The sequence below is a fragment of the Narcine bancroftii genome, unplaced genomic scaffold (genome assembly GCF_036971445.1).
Source record: "Narcine bancroftii isolate sNarBan1 unplaced genomic scaffold, sNarBan1.hap1 Scaffold_659, whole genome shotgun sequence".
Lineage (NCBI taxonomy): Eukaryota > Metazoa > Chordata > Chondrichthyes > Torpediniformes > Narcinidae > Narcine > Narcine bancroftii.
The window spans coordinates 21,446-39,310 of NW_027212174.1; positions in this window are offsets into that span (position 1 = coordinate 21,446).

Genomic DNA, 17,865 nt, shown 5'->3' on the forward strand with positions numbered 1-17,865 from the left:
AACCCCAAATTCCCTCAGTTTATCCACACTCAAGAAACCGACTGGTAACCTTGTACCCAGCCTTCTGGTTTGTACTTCCAAAATGCATCACCTCACACTTACCTGGATTGAAATCCATCTGCAACTTTTCTGCCCAAATCTGCATCCTGTCTGTATCCTCTTGTATCCTTCGACAACCTTCAGCTTCATCCACAACTCCTCCAACCTTCACATCATCTGCAGACTTACTGACCCATCTTCTGCCCCTCCATCCAGGTCATTTATAAAAATCACCAAGTGCAGGGGTCCCAGAACAGATCTTTGTGGCACTCCACTGCTCTCTGCTTTCTTCCAACAAGACAATTTTTTATCCACAGCCAAAGATACCCTGATCCTTTGCCAAATTACTTTCTGATGAGTCTCGTCAAATTCTTGCTAAAATCCATGTAGACCACATCTACCACACGAGCCTCATTCATTTCCTTTGTTACCCCCCTCAAATAAAACTCATTTAGACTTATGAGGCATGACCTTACCATCACAAAGGCATGTTGACTGTCCTTGAGAAGTCTGTACTTCTGCAAATGCTCATAGATCCTATACTGGTCTATAATTCCCAAGATTCTCCCCATTACCTTTTCTAAACAAGGCGACTGCATTTGATGGTTTGCGCTGGATTTTGGGGGCAGGGGGCTGGGTGTTTGTGGGCAAGGGCTGGGTTTGGGGGCTGTAGGGGACTCAGGGAATTCTCTTTTCCTCTTGACTGCAAGGAACACTATGTCTAACTTCCTGCTAATGTGACCCTGTCTGCTTTATGTCTGAATGAAGTGAATTTTGTGTAATATTGCACTTTATACCATGACAATCAATTGAATTTTGATCTTGGCATGTTTGGAAGAATGTTCTTAGTGACAGTAACCCAGTTTCAATCTGTCACCATGTAAGGGGTTTGAGTGTTTTTTTTTCACCCTTGTTGAAGTCGATTTCCTGTCAAGGTACAAAAAGGTACAGTAACAAACCACAAACTCTAAAACACAGACTTTATTGAGTCATGCCAGTAAGAATGAGGGGTACCAGTGGTGGGTGAACAGACTCACCTCACTATTAATGTTTGAACGGGAGTTAAAGAACACAGTCACATGGTAGAGCTTTTAAGACATTTTCCTGCCAACAAATTGGATAACATTTCTTAGAAGGCATTGGTACAGCTTCTGCTTTACATTTTGCACATCCTCTTCCTCAAGACATAGAAAGGATTTGTTGTTGGCAATTTAATCTCATGTGCCCGTTATAATTAAGAACATCCTTCTGGTCTACAAAATTTCAACAGAAATCTGGAAGGGTTGCTCACAGTACACATTGGTAATCATTCTCTGCCTGTCTGATTTCTGGTTTCCAATTTACATATGTAAATGTCTAGTTTCATAGTAATTTTAAATTCTTGAAGTTGACAATGGTGGCTAACAGTTCAAAGCAGAAAATGCCATTCTGGGACTGAGTGGTGCTGAAGGCTTCTTGCAGCCTTTGGATCAGGCCTGATGAGCCTCCTTCAGGTGGCCAGAATACCCCAATGTAAAGTCACATATTCTACCCGAATACGGCTGTATGGAGGCCATGTGAAAGAGCCTGATGCGGCTCGGAGGAGTACTTACCAATCTTCCTTCGGGAGGTATAATCTCCGTGTCTGAGCAATTCCCCCGAGGAACCTGAATGCAGCCGCCTGATGATAATCAGCCAGGGACCCAAATCCCCGCGCCTGACAGCCCCCCTCCTCATGCCCGACAACTCACCGTTCCCGCGTCCGACAGCCCCATTCACCTTACCCGAGAGCCTCCATCACCGCGCCCGACACCACCCATCACTGCTGCCTGACAGCCTCCTCTGCCCCAACATCCTGAGCCAGCCGCACCTGCCCTGATCTCCCGTGCTGACAGGAGCTGGAGTGCGCTCTGAGGCGCCTCTCCTGCAGCTGTCCCTTTCAGGGTGCCACCTGAAAGAACATTCCACAGGGCTGTTTCCGCTTCTGCAGACTGATTCTTGACGTAGAATGCACCTGAAAGTGGCTCCAGCTGTAGTCAATTCGCACTATTGTTTTAGAGATGGGGCAGGCATTAGGATATGAGACTCAGTCGAGGAGTTGAGAATTGATTCCTGTCTGAAATGTCCTTGGTCACTCTCTCTCCTAGCTTCCTGGCAAAATCTGTGTGATGATGTCTTCATCACAATTATCAGAACAAGATCCAGCTAATATTCTGCACCCTTCATCAAATTGGAAAGTGAATGGGGGGGATTTGTGTGGTCAGGGCTTAATATGACACAGAATGATGCAGGTCTATGTGGATTCAGTTGAAATGAGAGGGCAGATAACCTTTAACTGATCCACCAACAAACCCACGTCTTACCCCCAACCTTCAATACCTGACACTCCCCCAATACTAATCCCCCAAATGGCACAAGGTTGAACTGAGTCCTTTCAGGGTGAGAGGCAGAAGAGTGGCCTTTGTTCTGTACAAGGGCCAACAGATGCCAAGGACCGATCACCTCAAGGAGTGAACGAGGATTTAGAATAGGTTTTCCCCAACACAGAATAAAGTAGGAGCAGGAGGCTGTTTCTCCCTGTGAGCCCATTCTGCCTTTAGGTGAAGGACCACCAGAATGAGGAATAAAGAATGAAGCTGGAGGAACTCAGCAGGTTAGGCAGTGTCCATGGAGAGAGATGGTCAGTTAATGATTCAGGTCCGTAGACAGACTGAAGCGAGAAGGGGAGCTGGCACAAAATTGGGAGGGCCCAGTGCCTCGGAAGCCACAGAGCATCACAAGACCACCCGACAGGCTGAACCTGTGATGGACACTATGAACTATGTATGTCATAAAGTACAGTATGTGCTCTGTGTCGCCACATCACCTCGTTGGGTTTTATCTCAAAGTGGTGAAAGGCTTTTATATAGATGTATGGACTGGCCAGTCCATATCTACCTGACCTTCTCCAACCTCTCCCTTAGCTCCACCCTGGATTTCCCGGACTTGCCCCCTCTGAACCTGGCCCAGTCGTGTATCAGTAATGCTCAGGTTTTTGGTCATTGAAGGTGTTTAATCACTCCATCCTATTTGACGTGATTATTGTGTGCACCACAATGCTGATCCCAAAGGCTTTGGGCAATGTGTCCACCTGGTGTAACTGTGCCCAAACTGTCTGGGCTGCACACGTAGATGAGGAATCGAACTCCCACTTTGAGTTGACTCAGAGAATTAATGAAGGACACAGAGTTTCACCAAACCACACCCCAACTCTCTTTAGTTCTTATATGCAAGATTCTTTGCACAAAACAGAGAGAGAGTTACTGATCGTATTTACACCAGCTTGACTTCAAGTCACAAGATAGTCTCGTGAGCCATTTACTTGAATGATGGCTCGCGTGGCAGCACCCACTCCTGGCGACTGTGGGTCACTCTGATTAGGGCGTTCGAGCAATGCCAGCATAAATGTTGCCAATATTTTGGGGAAGTGTTCCCCAATTAAGGAATGGTTGTGGTGTTTTGGAGAATTTGTGTACAATGGTTGTTTTGGGAGAAGTGGAGGTTCTAATAAACAAAAACTGAAGGTTGTGTTTTGAAGGAAAGTATGGAGTGTTTTGCTAAAAAAAGACAAAAGTTGTATTTTTCAAAATATGTCCTGTTTTTGGGTCAAAACCGATATCTTTGCTGTGCAAAAATGTGTGCAATTTACATTCCAAAAGCCAAAACTGTGATTTACAAATTGGGGTTGAAAAAAACATCTGTGCTTTGTAAAATATGAGACAATAAGATACAGGAGCAGAAGTAGGCCGTTTGGCCCATTGTGTCCATTCCATCATGAACTGATCCATTCTCCCACTCACCTTTAATACCTTGACTATTCAGATATGTCACGGAGTTGTGTTAACCTTTAATATTAATTTAATATTTCTCGTATATAAAAATGTCTTAGTAAAGTAAATTACAGAGGTAAAATATTGTACCTGTATACTTGATCAGTTAGCTTGGATATTTCAGGGGCACAAGGACAAAGCATTAGCATTTTAAACACAGATTGTTCTTGGAGATCGCAAACAGAAGGCAGTTGAGACAAACATGCAAGAAGGTGAAAAGGATTTATGATGTTCTTGAGATATTGAAAACAATAGGTGTTTGTTCAGAAGCACCTGTACAAATGCAGGCCATTTTAATTCTGAGGAAAGCAGACTTCTCAGAGGCATAAATGGATTTAAATGCTTTTTAGCACATTCTTGTCAAAAGGTCCTTTAATCCCAAACATAATTAAAAAGGTTGTTAGTTCATAACATATTTTGGGCTTGTCCTTGCGATTTGGAGTTTTGGGATCTGAAATCTTTGGAGTTTTTGTGATTTATTAGTAAACTGATTTCCCAAGCTCATTAAAAGGCTTATTGTGTGTGTGGGGTTCAAGTACAGCGATGGATTTTGGTCCATGTTTGGCAACTCCAATCTGTGTCGATTTGAAAGTGGAAACTTTGTCAGTTTCTGCAGAATGTGAATGTTTTAAACCCCAATATGAAGTGAGATTCTGCACAAAGTACAGATGAGTGTGTTTTGGAAACAAAACTTAAGTGTGGGCCAAGTGAACTTGTCCAAATAGAAATTAAAAATGTGTTTGGAATCACCAAACTTTTCAGATCTGAAAAAGGAGGAGTTGTTGCTTATTGCTAAGGAGATGAAAGTTCTGGAGGTTAAAAGTTGAACAACGGAAGTTGGCAGTTATGTTGAAAACCTTGGTCAGTGAAGAAGATATTGGACAATTGATTTCAAGAAAGCTTGAGAGAGTCAGCAGCTGAAAGAAACAAGCTGTCAGGTACAGAAGCAAACTAATGAAGAGATCAAAGAGTCAAGCTGTGAATCACCAGTCATTTTAAATATTTTCTTCAGTCAGAATTCTGATTCTGATTTTAAATTTGAAAGTTGTGACAGTGAGGGCAGTGATGTCTAAAATGATTTAAAAGTTTGTGACAGTGAGCAGCAGTTGGCAAAAGGATTTTTCAGAACTTCGAGGAAAATTGATAGAAAAACAAAATGGAGATGGATAGAAACCATTCTCTGGTGAAGGAATTAAAAAGGGCCAGTTGGATATTATTTCAAAGGAGGTTTATTGATGAGAAAATATAATGCGATATTGGATAATGAAGAATGGGCAGAGGTTCATTGGGTTATAGATCCTACAGCCTATAGAGATGAGATTTTGAACATGGCTCATAAAACACATTTGGGTGGGCACCTTTGGGAAAAGGAAATGATGAAACAATTCTACTGACCTAATTTGGAAAAGGATGGAAAGAGATTTTGTAAGACTTGTCACACTTGTCAAATTGCACAGAATTTTCTATTCTTTTGATCCCTTTTTTCTCCCATTCTCTAAAGGAAAGGTTATCTATTGTAAAAGGGATTAGCTGATTTTGCGTCAGTATTAGTTTTGGTAGTTGGTAATTTGTTTTATTCCTTTCTACATGAATCTTCTTCCAAATATTGAGCAGATGATGTAATACTGGAGAATTTCTACGTTGTACCAATTTTTCATCCCATTTATATAATATATGTTCGGGTATCTTCTCCCCTATTTTATCTAGTTCTAATCTAGTCCAATCTGGCTTTTCCCTTGTTTGATAAAAATCTGATAGGTATCTTAATTGTGCGGCTCTATAATAATTTTTAAAGTTTGGCAGTTGTAAGCCTCCTTGTTTATACCATTCTGTTAATTTATCTAGTGCTATCCTCGGTTTCCCCCCTTTCCATAAAAATTTTCTTATTATTTTCTTTAACTCCTTGAAGAATTTCTCCGTCAAGTGTATTGGCAATGCCTAAAATAGGTATTGTATCCTTGGGAAAATGTTCATTTTAATACAGTTTATCCTTCCTATTAGTGTTAGTGGTAAGTCTTTCCAATGCTCTAAGTCATCCTGTAATTTTTTCATTAGTGGATAATAATTGAGTTTATATAGATGGCCGAGGTTTTTATTTATTTGTATACCTAGGTATCGTATTGCTTGCATTTGCCATCTGAATGGTGATTCTTTCTTAAATTTTGAGAAATCCGCATTATTCATTGGCATTGCTTCACTTTTATTTGCGTTAATCTTGTATCCCGACACTTCTCCATATTCCTTCAATGTGTTATGTAATTCTTTTATTGCTATTTCTGGTTCTGTTAAGTATACCATAACGTCATCTGCAAATAAACTGATTTCATATTCCTTGTCTTTTATTTTTATCCTTTTTATTTTATTTTCTGTTCTTATCAATTCTGCTAGTGGTTCTATGGCTAACGCGAACAATAAGGGCGATAGTGGGCAACCCTGCCTTGTTGATCTTGTTGCTTTGATATATATCCATTTACTGTCACTTTCGCCAATGGCCCCTTATATAATGCTTTAATCCAATGAATATATTTCTCTGGTAAACTGAATTTTTGTAGTACTTTGAATAAATAATTCCATTCTACTCTGTCAAAGGGCTTCTCTGCATCTAAAGCAACCGCTACTGATGGAGCTTTATTTCCTTCTACTGCATGAATTAAGTTAATAAATTTACAAATATTGTCTGTTGTTCATCTTTTTTAATAAATCCAGTTTGGTCTAGATTTACTATTTTTGGTACATAGTCGGCTAATCTGTTTGCTAATAGTTTAGCTATTATCTTACAATCTGTGTGAAGTAAAGATATTGGTCTATATGACGCTGGTGCGAGTGGATCTTTCCCTGTCTTTGGTATTACTGTAATTATTGCTGTTTTGCATGAATCTGGTAAGCTTTGTGTTTTATCAATCTGGTTGATTACTTCCAGGAGGGGAGGAATTAATAAATCTTTAAAAGTTTTATAGAATTCAATTGTTCCTTTTTATTATTGTGTCTGGGCCCCTTTTGTGGTCCAGGTATGGCTGACAGACCTTTACCAAAGGGTAATGTTTATGTGATTTTTTTCCGTAGGTAACAGCTGTTCATTTCCACAGCCCAGTGTGTTATAAGTAGAGGGGAGTCGGACATCGTGATCCATTTTTTCGCTAAGGCCAGTGCTATTTTTATAAATGTGATTGGATATTTGGTCACGTTGTCATTTGTTTCCATAAAATTACCATGTAGATATTGCTCGAGGATGCACGTGGAGGCCATTCCTGTGATCGTAGTAATTTCCTGCGCTTTCTTACCAAAATGGCCTCATTTTGAAGCACGACCACGTAGAAAAGTTAATGAAGCTCAGCATCCCATTGGCCTTCATGACTATCCTATAACTAACCTGTGTGGCAACAACGTTGAGGGATGTTTGGATTTGAACCCCAAAGTCCCTCTGCTTATCCACACCTTCAAGTAATTGCCTATTGACCCTGTACCCAGCCTTCTCTTCCCCTACCTCATTTTTAACACCTCTGTTTCCACCCCTCCATTTCCCCAACTCTGTTTCTACCCCGCTTTCCGCTTCTCTTTTTCAACCAGACTAATTCCACACCTCTGTTTCTCCACTTTAGATTCTACCCATCTCTTATCACTTCTCTTTTTCCACCGCACTCTTTCCCCACCTCTTTTTCCCCGTCTCTCCTACTCCTCTGTTTCCCTTCCTCGATTTCTCCACCTCTCTTTCGTCCATTCTACTTCCAACCATCTGTTCCAACGCCGCTGTTTCCCTGCCTGTTTCGCCGCCGCCGTTTCCCCGCCTCTGTTTATCCACCTCCGTTTCCCCCCTCTTCCCCACCTCTGATTCCCCGCCTTTGATACTCCTCCTCCGATTCCCTGACTCTGATTCCCTGCCTCCCTTACCCCACCTCTGAGTCCCCGCCTCTGATTCTCTGCCTCTCTTTCCCGCCTCTGATTCCCTGCCTCTCTTTCCCGCCTCTGATTCCCCGACTCCGATTCCCTGCTTCAGAGTTCCTGGCTCTTTCCCCGCCTCTCTTTTCCCCCTTCTGAATCAACGCCTCTGATTCCACGCCTCTCATTCCATGCCTCTGATTCCCCGCCTCTGGTTCCCCGCCTCTGATTCCCCACCTCTGATTACCCGCCTCTCTTTCCTTGCGTTTATTTCCACGCCTCTTTCTCTGCCTCTCTTTCCCCACATCTCTTTTCCGTACTCTGATTCCCCACCTCTGATTCCCCGACTCCGATTCCCTGCTTCAGAGTCCCTGGCTCTTTCCCCGCCTTTCTTTTCCCACATCTCTATTCCCCCCACTGAATCCTTGCCTCTGATTCCACACCCCTGATTCCACGTCTCTGATTCCTCGCCTCAGCTTCCCCACCTCAGATTCCCCGCCTTTGATTCCACGTCTCTGATTCCCCGCCTCTGATTCCCCGCCTCTGATTCCACGCCTCTGATTCCCTGCCTCGGATTGCACACATCTGATACCCCGCCTCTCTTTCTCTGCCTCTCTTTCCCCACATCTCTTTTCCGTCCTCTGATTCCCCGCCTCTGATTGCCCGCTTCTGATTCCCCGCCTCCATTTCTCCGACTCTGATTCCCTTCCTCTGTTTCCCTGCCTCCGATTCCCTGCTTCAGAGTCCCTGGCTCTTTCCCTGGCTCTTTCCCTGCCCTTCTTTCCCCACATCTCTTTTCCCCCCTCTGATTCACCCCCTTTTAATTTCAGCCTCTGATTCCCCGCCTCTGGTTCCCCGCCTCTGATTCCCCGCCTCTGATTCCCCACCTCTCTTTCCTTGCCACTATTTTCCTGCCTCTTTCTCTGCCTCTCTTTTCCCACATCTCATTTCCGCCCACTGATTCCCCGCCTCTGATTCCCCGCCTCAGATTCCCCACCTCAGATTCCCCGCCTCAGATTCCCTGCCTCTGATTCCCCGCCTCTGATTCCCCGCCTCTGATTCCCCGCCTCTGATTCCCCGCCTCTGATTCCCCGCCTCTGATTCCCCACCTCAGATTCCCCGCCTCTGATTCCACGCCTCTGATTCCACGCCTCTGATTCCACGCCTCTGATTCCCCGCCTCTGATTCCCCGCCTCTGATTCCCCGCCTCTGATTCCCCGCCTCTGATTCCCCGCCTCTGATACCCCGCCTCTCTTTCCCTGCGTCTATTTCCGCGCCTCTTTCCCTGCCTCTCTTTCCCCACATCTCTTTTCCACCCTCTGATTCCCCGCTTCTGATTCCCCGCCTCTGATTCCCCGCTTCTGATTCCCCGCCTCTGATTCCCCGCCTCTCTTTCCCTGCCACTATTTTTGTGCCTCCTTCTCTGCCTCTCTTTTCCCACATCTCTTTCCCCGCCTCTGATTCCCCTCCTCAGATTCCCCGCCTCTGATTCCCCGCCTCTGATTCCCCACCTCTGATTCCCCGCCCCTGATTCCCCGCCTCTCTTTCCCTGCCACTATTTTTGTGCCTCCTTCTCTGCCTCTCTTTCCCCACCTCTTTCCCCGCCTCTGATTCCCTGCCTCTGATTGCCCGCCTCTAATTCCCCGCCTCTGATTCCCCGCCTCTGATTCCCCGCCTCTGATTCCCCGCCTCTCTTTCCCTGCCACTATTTTTGTGCCTCCTTCTCTGCCTCTGTTTTCCCACATCTCTTTCCCAGCCTATGATTCCCCGCCTCAGATCCCCCACATCTGATACCCTGCCTCTCTTTCCCTGCGTCTATTTCCGCGCCTCTTTCTCTGCCTCTCTTTCCCCACATCTCTTTTCCGCCCTCTGATTCTCCGCTTCTGATTCCCCGCCTCTCTTTCTCTGCCACTATTTTTGTGCCTCCTTCTCTGCCTCTCTTTTCCCACATCTCTTTCCCAGCCTCTGATTCCCCGCCTCAGATTCCCTGCCTCTGATACCACGACTCTGATTCCCCGCCTCTGATTCCTTGCCTCTGATTTCCCGCCTCTCTTTCCGTTCCTCTTTCCCGGCCTCTCTTTCCGCACATCTCTTTTCCTGCCTCTGATTCCACGCCTCTGATTCCCCGCCTCAGATTCTCCACCTCAAATTCCCCGCTTCTGATACCACGACTCTGATTCCCCGCCTCTGATTCCCCGCCTCTGATTTCCCACCTCTCTTTCCGTGCCTCTTTCCCCGCCTCTCTTTCCTTGCCTCTTTCCCTGCCTCTCTTTCTCCACATCTCTTTCCCCGCCTCTGGTTCCCCGCCTCTGGTTCCCCGCCTCTGGTTCCCCGCCTCTGGTTCCCCGCCTCTGATTCCCCGCCTCTGATTCCCCGCCTCTGATTCCCCGCCTCTGATTCCCCGCCTCTGATTCCCCGCCTCTGATTCCCCGCCTCTGATTCCCTGCCTCTCTTTCCCTGCCACTATTTTCGTGCCTCCTTCTCTGCCTCTCTTTTCCCACACCTCATTTCCGCCCTCTGATTCCCCACCTCTGATTCCACGCCGCCTTTTCTCCGCCTCTGATACACTCTGAGTCCAAGCCTCTGATTCCCCGCCTCTGATTCCCCGCCTCTGATTCCCCACCTCTGATTTCCCACCTCTCTTTCCGTGCCTCTTTCCCGGCCTCTCTTTCCCCACATCTCTTTTCCTGCCTCTGATTCCCCGCCTCGGATTCCCCGCATCTGATACCCCTCCTCTCTTTCACTGCGTCTATTTCCACGCCTCTTTCTCTGCCTCTCTTTCCCCACATCTCTTTTCCACCCTCTGATTCCCCACCTCAGATTCCCCGCCTCTGATACCCCGCCTCTGATTCCCCGCCTCTGATTCCCCGCCTCTGATTCCCCGCCTCTGATTCCCCGCCTCTGATTCCCCGACTCTGATTCCCCGACTCTGATTCCCCGACTCTGATTCCCCGACTCCGATTCCCTGCTTCAGTCCCAGGCTCTTTCCCCGCCTCTCCATTCCCACATCTCTATTCCCCCCTCTGAATCCCCGCTTCTGATTCCCCTCCTCAGATTCCCCGCCTCAGATTCCCCGTCTCTGATTCCACGCCTCTGATTCCACGCCTCTGATTCCCCGCCTCTGATTCCCCGCCTCTGATTCCCCGCCTCTGATTCCCCGCCTCTGATTCCCCGCCTCTGATTCCCCGCCTCTGATTCCCCGCCTCGGATTCCCCGCCTCGGATTCCCCGCCTCGGATTCCCCACATCTGATACCCCGCCTCTCTTTCCCTGCGTCTATTTGCGCCCCTCTTTCCCTGCCTCTCTTTCCCCACATCTCTTTTCCGCCCTCTGAATCCCCGCCTGATTCCCCGCCTCAGATTCCCCACCTCAGATTCCCCGTCTCTGATTCCACGCCTCTGATTCCCCGCCTCTGATTCCCCGCCCCTGATTCCCCGCCTCTCTTTCCCTGCCACTATTTTTGTGCCTCCTTCTCTGCCTCTCTTTTCCCACATCTCTTTCTCCGCCCTCTGATTCCCCGCTTCTGATTCCCCACCTCCGTTTCTCCGACTCTGATTCCCTGCCTCTGTTTCCCCGCCTCCGATTCCCTGCTTCAGAGTCTCTGGCTCTTTCCCGGCTTCTCTTTCCCCACATCTCATTTCCCCCCTCTGATTCACCCCCTTTGAAACTCAGCCTTTGATTCACCACCTCAGATTCCCCACCTCTAATTCCCCGCCTCTGATTCCCCGCCTGTGATTCCCCGCCTCTGATTCCCCGCCTCTGATTCCCCGCCTCTGATTTACCGCCTCTGATTCGCCGCCTCTGATTCCCCGCCTCTGATTCCCCGCCTCTGATTCCCCGCCTCTGATTTCCCGCCTCTGATTCCCCGACTCCGATTCCCTGCTTCAGAGTCTCTGACTCTTTCCCCGCCTCCCTTTCGCCGCCTCTCTTTTCCCACATCTCTATTCCCCCCTCTGATTCCACGCCTCTGATTCCCCGCCTCAGATTCCCCGCCTCAGATTCCCTGCCTCTGGATCTCCGCCTCTGATTCCCCGCCTCTGATTCCCCGACTCTAAGTCCCCACCTCTGATTCCCCGCCTCTGATTCCCCGCCTCTGATTCCCCGACTCTAAGTCCCCACCTCTGATTCCCCGCCTCTATTTCCTTGCCTCTTTCTTTCCCCACATCTCTTTCCCCACCTCTGATTCCCCGCCTTGAATTCCCCACATCTGATACCCCGCCTCTCTTTCCCTGCGTCTATTTCCACGCCTCTTTCCCTGCCTCTCTTTCCCCACATCTCTTTTCCGCCCTCTGATTCCCCGCCTCTTATTCCCCACCTCAAATTCCCCGCCTCTGATTCCACGCCGCCTTTTCTCCGACTCTGATACACCTCCTTTGAGTCCAAGCCTCTGATTCCCCGCCTCTGATACCCCACTTCTGATTTCCCGCCTCTCTTTCCGTGCCTCTTTCCCGGCCTCTCTTTCCCCACATCTCTTTTCCTGCCTCTGATTCCCCGCCTCGGATTCCCCGCATCTGATACCCCTCCTTTCTTTCACTGCGTCTATTTCCACGCCTCTTTCTCTGCCTCTCTTTCCCCACATCTCTTTTCCACCCTCTGATTCCCCACCTCAGATTCCCCGCCTCTGATACCCCGCCTCTGATTCCCCGCCTCTGATTCCCCGCCTCTGATTCTCCGCCTCTGATTCCCCGCCTCTGATTCCCCGCCTCGGATTCCCCGCCTCGGATTCCCCACATCTGATACCCCGCCTCTCTTTCTCTGCGTCTATTTCCGCGCCTCTTTCCCTGCCTCTCTTTCCCCACATCTCTTTACCGCCCTCTGATTCCCCGCCTCTGATTCTCCGCCTCTGATTCCCCGCCTCTGATTCCCCTCCTCAGATTCCCCGCCTCTGATACCATGACTCTGATTCCCCGCCTCTGATTCCCCGCCTCTGATTCCCCACCTCTGATTCCCCGCCCCTGATTCCCCGCCTCTCTTTCCCTGCCACTATTTTTGTGCCTCCTACTCTGCCTCTCTTTTCCCACATGTCTTTCCCCGCCTCTGATTCCCCGCCTCTGATTCCCCGCCACTGATTCCCCGCCTCTCTTGCCCTGCCACTATTTTTGTGCCTCCTTCTCTGCCTCTCTTTTCCAACATCTCTTTCCGAGCCTATGATTCCCCGCCTCAGATTCCCTGCCTCTGATTCTCCGCCTCTGATTTCCTGCCTCTGATTCCCCACCTTGAATTCCCCACATCTGATACTCCGCCTCTCTTTCCCTGCGTCTATTTCCGCGCCTCTTTCCCTGCCTCTCTTTCCCCACATCTCTTTTCCACCCTCTGATTCCCCGCTTCTGATTCCCCGCCTCCGTTTCTCCGACTCTCTTTCCCTGCCTCCGATTCCCTGCTTCAGAGTCCCTGGCTCTTTCCATGCCTCTCTTTCCCCACATTTCTTTTCCCCCTTCTGATTCTCCCCCTTTCAATTTCAGCCTCTGATTTCCCACCTCAGAATCCCCACCTCAAATTCCCAGCCTCTGATTCCCTGCCTCTGATTCCCCGCCTCTGCCTCCCCGCCTCTGCTTCCCCGCCTCTGCTTCCCCGCCTCTGCTTCCCCGCCTCTGCTTTCCCACCTCTGCTTACCCGCCTCTGATTCCCCGCCTCTGATTCCCCGCCTCTGATTCCCCGCCTCTCTTTCCCTGCCACTATTTTCGTGCCTCCTTCTCTGCCTCTCTTTTCCCACATTTCTTTCCCAGCCTATGATTCCCTGCCTCAGATTCCCCGCCTCTGATTTCCCACCTCTCTTTCCGTGCCTCTTTCCCCGCCTCTCTTTCCCTGCCACTATTTTCGTGCCTCCTTCTCTGCCTCTCTTTTCCCACATCTCTTTCCCCGCCTCTGATTCCCTGCCTCCGATTCCCCGCCTCAGATAATACGACTCTGATTCCCCGCCTCTGATTCCCCGCCTGTGATTCACCGCCTCTGATTTCCTGCCTCTCTTTCCGTGCCTCTTTCCCGGCCTCTCTTTCCCCACATCTCTTTTCCTGCCTCTGATGCCCCGCCTCGGATTCCACGCCTCTGATTCCCCGCCTCAGATTTTCCACTTCAGATTCCCCACATCTGATACCCCGCCTCTCTTTCCCTGCGTCTATTTCCGCGCCTCTTTCCCTGCCTCTCTTTCCACACATCTCTTTCCCCGCCTCTGATTCCCCGCCTCGGATTCCCCACATCTGATACCCCGCCTCTCTTTCCCTGCCTCTCTTTTCCCACATCTCTTTCCCCGCCTCAGATTCCCCGCCTCAGATTCCCCGCCTCTGATACCATGACTCTGATTCCCCGCCTCTGATTCCACGCATCTGATTCCCCGCCTCTCATTCCCCGCCCCTGATTCCCCGCCTCTCTTTCCCTGCCACTATTTTTGTGCCTCTTTCCCTGCCTCTCTTTTCCCACATCTCTTTCCCCGCCTCTGATTCCCCGCCTCAGATTCCCCGCCTCTGATTCCCCACCTCTGATTCCCCGACTCTGATTCCCTGACACTGATTCCCTGCCTCTGATTCCCTGCCTCTGATTCCCCACCTCTGATTCCCCGACTCTGATTCCCTGACACTGATTCCCCGACTCTGATTCCCCGACTCTGATTCCCCGACTCAGATTCCCTGTTTCAGAGTCTCTGACTCTTTCCCCGCCTCCCTTTCGCCGCCTCTCTTTTCCCACATCTCTATTCCCCCCTCTGATTCCACGCCTCTGATTCCCCGCCTCAGATTCGCCGCCTCAGATTCCCTGCCTCTGGATCTCCGCCTCTGATTCCCTGCCTCTGATTCCCCACCTCTATTTCCTTGCCTCTTTCCCTGCCTCTCTTTCCCCACATCTCTTTCCCCGCCTCTGATTCCCCGCCTTGAATTCCCCACATCTGATACTCCGCCTCTCTTTCCCTGCGTCTATTTCCGCGCCTCTTTCCCTGCCTCTCTTTCCCCACATCTCTTTTCCACCCTCTGATTCCCCGCTTCTGATTCCCCGCCTCCGTTTCTCCGACTCTGTTTCCCTGCCTCCGATTCCCTGCTTCAGAGTCCCTGGCTCTTTCCATGCCTCTCTTTCCCCACATTTCTTTTCCCCCTTCTGATTCTCCCCCTTTCAATCTCAGCCTCTGATTTCCCACCTCAGAATCCCCACCTCAAATTCCCCGCCTCTGCTTCCCCGCCTCTGCTTCCCCGCCTCTGCTTCCCCGCCTCTGCTTCCCCGCCTCTGCTTCCCCGCCTCTGATTCCCCGCCTCTGATTCCCCGCCTCTGATTCCCCGCCTCTGATTCCCCGCCTCTGATTCCCTGCCTCTCTTTCCCTGCCACTATTTTCGTGCCTCCTTCTCTGCCTCTCTTTTCCCACATCTCTTTCCCCGCCTCAGATTCCCTGCCTCCGATTCCCCGCCTCAGATAATACGACTCTGATTCCCCGCCTCTGATTCCCCGCCTGTGATTCACCGCCTCTGATTTCCTGCCTCTCTTTCCGTGCCTCTTTCCCGGCCTCTCTTTCCCCACATCTCTTTTTCTGCCTCTGATGCCTCGCCTCGGATTCCACGCCTCTGATTCCCCGCCTCAGATTTTCCACCTCAGATTCCCCACATCTGATACCTCGCCTCTCTTTCCCTGCGTCTATTTCCGCGCCTCTTTCCCTGCCTCTCTTTCCCCACATCTCTTTCCCCGCCTCTGATTCCCCGCCTCGGATTCCCCACATCTGATACCCCGCCTCTCTTTCCCTGCGTCTATTTCCGCGCCTCTTTCCCCGCCTCTCTTTTCCCACATCTCTTTCCCCGCCTCTGATTCCCCGCCTCTGATTCCCCGCCTCTGAAACCACGACTCTGATTCCCCGCCTCTGATTCCTCGCCTCTGATTTCCCGCCTCTCTTTCCGTGCCTCTTTCCCGGCCTCTCTTTCCCCACATCTCTTTTCCTGCCTCTGATTCCCCGCCTCGGATTCCACGCCTCTGATTCCCCGCCTCCATTTCTCCGACTCTGATTCCCTTCCTCTGTTTTCCTGCCTCCGATTCCCTGCCTCCGATTCCCTGCTTCAGAGTCCCTGGCTCTTTCCCTGGCTCTTTCCCTGCCCTTCTTTCCCCACATCTCTTTTCCCCACATCTCTTTTCCCCACATCTCTTTTCCCCCCTCTGGTTCACCCTCTTTTAATTTCAGCCTCTGATTCCCCGCCTCTGGTTCCCCGCCTCTGATTCTCCGCCTCTGATTCCCTGCCTCTGATTCCCCGCCTCTGATTCCCCGACTCTGATTCCCCGACTCCGATTCCCTGCTTCAGAGTCTCTGACTCTTTCCCCGCCTCCCTTTCGCCGCCTCTCTTTTCCCACATCTCTATTCCCCCCTCTGATTCCACGCCTCTGATTCCCCGACAGACTCCCCACCTCAGATTCCCTGCCTCAGATTCCCTGCCTCTGATTCCCCCCCTCTGATTCCCTGCCTCTGAATCCCCACCTCTGATTCCCCGCCTCTATTTCCTTGCCTCTTTCCCTGCCTCTCTTTCCCCACATCTCTTTCCCCGCCTTGAATTCCCCACATCTGATACCCCGCCTCTCTTTCCCTGCGTCTATTTCCGCGCCTCTTTCCCTGCCTCTCTTTCCCCACATCTCTTTTCCGCCCTCTGATTCCCCGCTTCTGATTCCCCGCCTCCGTTCTCCGACTCTGTTTCCCTGCCTCCGATTCCCTGCTTCAGAGTCCCTGGCTCTTTCCATGCCTCTCTTTCCCTACATATCTTTTCCCCCTTCTGATTCTCTCCCTTTGAATCTCAGCCTCGGATTCCCCACCTCAGATTCCCTGCCTCAGAATCCCCACCTCAGATTCCCCGCCTCTGCTTCCCCGCCTCTGAATCCCCGCCTCTGATTCCCCGCCTCCATTTCTCCCACTCTGATTCCCTTCCTCTGTTTCCCTGCCTCCGATTCCCTGCTTCAGAGTCCCTGGCTCTTTCCCTGGCTCTTTCCCTGCCCTTCTTTCCCCACATCTCTTTTCCCCCCTCTGATTCACCCCCTTTTAATTTCAGCCTCTATTCCCCGCCTGTGGTTCCCCGCCTCTGATTCCCCGACTCCGATTCCCTGCTTCAGAGTCCCTGGCTCTTTCCATGCCTCTCTTTCCCCACATTTCTTTTCCCCCTTCTGATTCTCCCCCTTTCAATCTCAGCCTCTGATTTCCCACCTCAGAATCCCCACCTCAAATTCCCCGCCTCTGCTTCCCCGCGTCTGATTCCCCGCCTCTGATTTCCCGCCTCTGATTCCCCGCCTCTGATTCCCCGCCTCTGATTCCCCGCCTCTGATTCCCTGCCTCTCTTTCCGTGCCTCCTTCCCGGCCTCTCTTTCCCCACATCTCTTTCCCCGCCTCTGATTCCCCGCCTCTGATTCCCCGCCTCTGAAACCACGACTCTGATTCCCCGCCTCTGATTCCTCGCCTCTGATTTCCCGCCTCTCTTTCCGTGCCTCTTTCCCCGCCTCTCTTTCCTTGCCTCTTTCCCTGCCTCTCTTTCTCCACATCTCTTTCCCCACCTCTGATTCCCCGCCTCGGATCCCCCGCATCTGATACCCCTCCTCGCTTTCACTGCGTCTATTTCCACGCCTCTTTCTCTGCTTCTCTTTTCCCACATCTCTTTCCCCGCCTCTGATTCCCCGCCTCTGATTCTCCGCCTCTGATTCCCCGCCTCTGATTCCCCGCCTCTGATTCCCCGCCTCTGCTTCCCCGCCTCTGATTCCCCGCGTCTGATTCCCCGCCTCTGATTCCCCGCCTCTGATTCCCCGCCTCTGATTCCCCGCCTCTGATTCCCCGCCTCTGATTCCCCGCCTCTGATTCCCCGCCTCTGATTCCCCGCCTCTGATTCCCTGCCTCTCTTTCCGTGCCTCTTTCCCGGCCTCTCTTTCCCCACATCTCTTTTCCTTCCTCTGATTCCCCGCCTCATATTTTCCACCTCAGATTCCCCACATCTGATACCCCGCCTCTCTTTCCCTGCGTCTATTTCCGCGCCTCTTTCCCTGCCTCTCTTTTCCCACATCTCTTTCCCCGCCTCTGATTCCCCGCCTCAGATTCCCCGCCTCTGATACCATGACTCTGATTCCCCGCCTCTGATTCCCCGCCTCTGATTCCACGCATCTGATTCCCC